We start from the raw sequence: 6,264 nt of genomic DNA on the forward strand, positions 1-6,264 counted from the left end.
ATAAGCTTCATGCTGATTAAGTGAAAATGTGTAATTTGCATACTAAAGCCAAAATTAAAGTAGTGTTACTGAACAAAATGGGCTGCTGCCGGGAAAAAAGCTGAGATATTTTCTGTGATTCCCTGACGTAACGTATAAACACGCAGTCCTACAGACCCCACACTGTCATGGCCAACCTCAGATTACTATTTATCCCTTAAGATTGGTCCTGTTTTTGATTTTCTCTGCCCACTATGGCACTGAGGCAGGCTGTGGTGTTGGTTACTGCCATGGAAGCATACACCACACTGCTGTGACGTTCATCAAACAGAGAAAAAGACAGAGGGGAGCACTCAGAGCTCCGGGAGGAAACGTAAACCAGGACGTGGAAGCTGATGACAGGCTCTGCAGCACACATTTCTGGCTCCCTCCGCCATGTATTACATAAGCCACTCTGGGAGCCATTGTGCTTTGTGTTATGTCTGTGTTAGTCTGGATCCATGCATGCCAGCTGTCTGTAAGTTTATTGGCAGCCTTCACCAAGAATCTGTACACAAAACCCCCATGTTCCTGGGTCTGATTAAAGATTGATATCTTGCTCTCTGCAGAGCTTGAATCAGTTGTAATTATGGCCCCATGAGCCTGTGTTCTCACTCTGGTCTTCCAGTTGTGTGATTCTGAGGGGTCCTCGCATGCAAACAATATTACCAGATGGGGAAGGATATTTACGCATGGTCATCACTTGAAATAGCTATACGTGTTTGGCTCTATGGATACCTTGAACATGAAGCCAAAAGCCATAGGATCTAACTGCTGAGCAATCTTGTCCATTTAAAACGGTCCTATAATAGCCTTCCACTGTGTGGTGGACAGTGAAAAAGCACGCTGGTAAAGTTTAAGTCCGAAGGGAACTAGTGTACGTTCTCTTTCACACATCTGTGCTCTATCAGGGCCCTATGCTATGCATGTGGTAGCATTTAAATCCCGGCAGCCAAATGGACCCTCTCTAAGTCCAAAGGTGCCAACCATTCAGCAAGTTTTCCTAATTGAAATCCATGCCAGTCTACACCTGCAGGTCAGGATAGCCAACACCCAAGACCAGAGACTGATTACCTGAGACTGATGTCATAGAGCAACACTTAACCAGCATTAAGAAGAGTGACGAAAACATTTGGTGCAACCTTTATTTTGTTTATAAAACCCTTTCCAGACCAATCACAGTCTTCCAAAACTGAATTCAACAGTGGAACACCTTCATCGCACAGCAGCACAATTAGGAAGTGAAGAAAATTAACAAAACGGAAATGAGTAGGAATCGATCTCACGAAATATGCTGGGCTATCACCTGCTGTCTTATTGTTATTTAAGAGAACATTTAATTTGATCTGTCTGAGGAAGAAATACATAAGAAATGAAGGAATGCTTTCAGGAATTCATGCATAATTAGATTAGAATGACCTGTCATTAGCAGGGTGTTAATGAAGTACTGTTAATGAAGAAATTGCACTCCATTGGGCCCCTTGACCCCATATAGACTGCTCAGTGACAGCCATATTGGATGGATTTGAATAAGGGTCAGTCTGCGTTGCAGTCAAAGTTATTCTTTCTTCCACTGCATGATTTTGATGTGGAGCAAGCATTAATGTTTTGTGCTGTATTGGCAGCTGAAGGTAACTTCAGAAACATAAAATTGATTGAATTGTAAAATATTTCTATGAGACTGTACTGTAGAAAAAGATTTTAATCTTGATCATTTAAGTGATGCCCAAGTAGTGGTCCAGAGTAGTGGTCATCTGACAAAAAGGATTTAAGAGCTAAAATGCTATACAACACAAAATAGTTTTGACAGTCTTCATGAAATGCCAGTAATTAGTCTTTATAAAAACACAAAAAATTGCACTGTCCAGCACTGACCCAGAGATGTATTTGTCCACAGTTACGTTAAAAGCCTGTGTATAGGTGAGAGCAGGTCTCTGTGACGAGTTACCTGGCGAACACGTGCTTGTAGTTCTAAGCCTCACTCTGTCTGCCATGGGACAGTGCTTATCTGGCCAAAACCTCCATTGCAAACCACTATTACATAACATTTGGCAGTGACAGGAACTTTCATTGACAATAAAGTCAAAACTCATGCACCTGCTTGTGTGATAACAAAACAACGCTCTTTGTATCCAGATGAAAAAAAACTGCCGTGAAATATTCAGTACTAACTACTTGTGGGAGGGAATGAAAGTTTCAGCAGTGTGTGTGGAGCACTTAAGATACACTATCTTGACTGAAAGACCTTTAACAGGCAAAGCTTCATAACTGTTTTAACATTTTTAAAGCCCCATTTGGTAAGAGTTGGCATTGGGCTCCCCCCTACCGTTGCAGAATGTAATTCATTATCACACCACTGGTGTAAATACAGATCTCACCTTGAGCCCCTCTCATGGACAGCAGTACACATGCATCTGTTGACAAGCTGAAGGATACAGAACCAACACATTAGAAGCCAAAAAAACAGCAACTAACAAGAAGAGTAATATTACAGGATTCTACCCAAATGTGACTCTGTATAGTGTGTGTGTGTGTTACATCGGAGATCAATACTAACAAATGTGACTGTATAGTGTGTGTGTGTGTGACATCGGAGATCAACACTAACATTACAAAAAGAATAACAAAAACGGCTTGCGTTTCCAGCCGATTTACATTGTTTGATAAGCGTTTGAATGTGAAGTATAATTGAATGAAATGCTGTTTCCGAAATGACATAAGCACATAATTCACATTATACAGTATCATTTATTATAAGCTATCTGAGATAAGTTTGCAAGGTTGCAAACTTCCAAGAACTTTTGGCGCCTGACCAGACTGACCAATGCGTTTTGGCATGAGATAAATGTGTTTATTTGCATGCCAGGACCGGACTGAGGTAGATGACTTCGGCATCCAGAAAAACCACAAAGGTCCATGAGACAGGGATGACACTGATAAGGTTACATAATGTCTGTAACATTTGCGAAGAGGTGCACTCGGCTGTTGGATTGTCGTTGTTCCCTGCTAGTCACAGTTGGACGTGACTCTGTCAGGGACCAATCGAAGCACTATATATTAACGCCAGAAGGCCAAGATGCGTCCAATCGTCATCCTGAGCCCCCCCCCCCCCCCCCCCCCTCAGGAGCCCTTAAGTAAGGGAGAACAATGATGCACTCTCTTTTCCAACTCTTCGCGTACTGGCGTCAAGACCTCGGCATATATTCTCTACGCTCATTCTTGCTGTTCTTCCCTTTGTGTGCTTTTTCTTACTCGGTTGAGTTGGTGAGTTGACCCTTACTAGCTCTGAGTGCTACAAGGATAATTACAGCGTCTAAGTAAAGTTACTATCTTAGCTGGTTATCACGCTCAGTCTAAGCCTGCTAGCTCTTGCTATTCAACGTGCTACGTTGTCAGGGGCGGCCTTTCCTACAGGCGGTATAGGCGGTCGCCTAGGGCGCCACTCAGAGGGGGGCGCCAAAAACTGCGCCCAACAACAACAACAAAAAAACATTTTTGCGCAACAAACAATATTTTGCCAATAAAAAAAATCATCTAACATTAGGGTATAAGCGGAATGGGTACGTACCTCCTTGGGGTTGTCAGAACATGCTAGCACAGTGAGGTGTTTCGTTAGTTAGTGTGTGTGTGTTCAAGAAACTTTGAAGAACGGAATAATAACGAGGCAATAGCCATCTGGGGTGCAATTTAAGACGAACAGAAAGGAAGAAGAAGAGAAACGTGCCAATGAGAAAGGTAAATCTTTAAATCCTGTTCTTAGCCTAGAATGAATTCCTGATGAGAAAACGTTAATGACTGCGTGAATTGCCCCAGGCACTTAAGTGTAGTTTAGAAGAAAAGATGTACCTTATCATTGAAAGTTTTCCTACTCCCTGTCACATACCGGTAGTTCTTTAAGGATTTTACAGAGGCGGGTATATGTAAGGGATAACGGCCGACGAGCTGTACAGTTCTACAAAGATAATGGACGATGCGGGGCAAAGAACTCCACGACGCTCAGTATAAAGCCAATAGCCAGTGCAACAACACTACAAATATCTTACTCGTTGCATAGCACACCCATTAAGGAAGACAAACACGACAATTTGTCAACAAGTGAGGAATACTGGTAAAAATCCAAGTGTTGTAACGCTAGCTAGCCAGTGACTTGTGACGTTCATTGTTATTGCCATTCAGTCTAAACATCAGTTCAAGTTCAGCTGTAGGCTACCGCAATTTGCGTAATTTTCGATGTGTCATGAAATACAAATTTAAGTAATCATAACCATATTAGTTTCGGTGGAGCGAGCTAGACAGTTTAATTAGACATGATTGAACTAATCAAGAGCTATGCATCTTGGAATAAAAAAAGTATGTCAGGCTGTCCAAATACACCAAAATGCTTAATAACTACATTATAGCTATAGTGTCTGGAACCCTAAACTCTGTTCCAATAACACTTGTCAACCTTTATGCACCTAATTTTGACAACCCAGACTTCTTTCAGAAGGTCTTTAATTTGATTCCAGACATCTCCAGTACTAATATTATACTAGGGTGGGACTTTAACTGCGTGTTAGACACTCTTCTGGATAAACAGTTTTCCAAATCCCTTAAAAAATCAAACTCCTGTATTCGCCTAAACACTTTGGCGGACAATCTCAACCTAGTGGACATATGGAGGCTAATGCCAAAATCCAATGGCTAATGCCTAAATCCAACAGTGAGGGACTATTCCTTCTTCTCTCCAGTGCATAAGTCATACTCCCGTATTGATTATTTTTTACTCGTCTCAAAACTGTTATCAAATGTGGAAACTGTAACATACCAACCTAGTGTAATATCAGATCATGCGCCAATATCCATGGTACTCAAAATAGGGGTAGGTAGAGCTCAACGCAATCAGTGGCGATTTGACCCCACACTTTTAGCGGACGAACAGTTTACTAACCACCTTCAAGTTCAGATTTCTCACTTTATCACAGAGAATGACACTGGAGGTGTCGGGCAGAAGGAGGTTTTGGGTTGCCAAACTTTAAGCTATACTATTTGGCCGCTAATCTGAATGCGCTACTATACTGGAAAGATGGTATGCCAACCGCCAGTAGTCAAGGGGACGTGTCCTCATGGCTTCAGATAGAAATATCCTCATGTGGCGCCACCTCCCTTCCAGCACTTCTTAATAACCCAGCAAAAATAAAAACACCTCCCTATATAAATAACCCTGTAATCCTTCACTCCTTAAGAATTTGGATACAAATTCAATCTTTTCTTGATATACCCAAAGTCTACATAGACAGTCAAATTTGTCACAACCATGCTTTCACACCTGCTTTGATGGATCTAGCCTTTTCCAGATGGAAAGACAAAAATATTGTGTTTGTAAGGGATCTGTACTCTGAAGGTAACCTAATGTCATTTCAACAACTACAACAGACCTACGATTTACCGTCTGCACACTTCTTCAGGTTCCTCCAGATTAGGAATTACATCAAGACTCATCTACCACACTACAAGCATATGCCCAAACACAACACACTGGACAGTCTTCAACGCCAGGAAGCAGGTGCACAGTTTCCATTCTATATGATATGCTAAGGGGCCATGAAGTAGTGCCCACTGACAAGTTGAAAAACTATTGGGGCAAATGCTTTGCAAAAAAACAGTTAATCGCTAACGGCTAGTAGCATGCTAACATTAGATTGGTAGCTCAGACACCTCGCAAATCCTCTTAGACGTATTTTTCAGTTACAATAATGTGGTTTTTAAATTGTACAGTGTCTATTTCTCGGTAACTTCCTAAAAATCTAAGCAAAAAAAGTCAAACTAAGAACTTCTAGGTTCAAATACGATGATCCACGGCGTTTGGTCGGCAATTTTTAAACTAAGGTTGAAGGTTACTAGGGAAGGTACGCGACTACGTATCCTCCTCGTCCTGATTGGTCAGCTGTCAAAAAGGCGCTTGAGGTCACCCGGCGCTTTTCTGAAAAGTTAAGAAAATTGAACTCAAAAAGGCGTCGGAGGTTGCGCTTTTTTTGAAGTTTTTAAAAGGCGACCGCTTTTTGAAAAGGCGTCCACCTTTTGCCTTTTACCATAGAGTTGCATGTAAAAAGGCGCCAAAGGCGGCGCTTTTTTCTAAAAAAAGAAGTCTAGTGTTAACGCGGCCTTACACGGCAAAATAGGGTTTGAAAGTTGCAATTGCGTTTTCGTGGCAAAACTAAAATATTGACGACAAAAAAAACGATTGACCTGGGCAATGCTACCTAA

This window comes from Sprattus sprattus (assembly GCF_963457725.1).
Source record: "Sprattus sprattus genome assembly, chromosome: 16".
In the NCBI taxonomy this organism is placed as follows: Eukaryota; Metazoa; Chordata; class Actinopteri; order Clupeiformes; family Clupeidae; genus Sprattus; species Sprattus sprattus.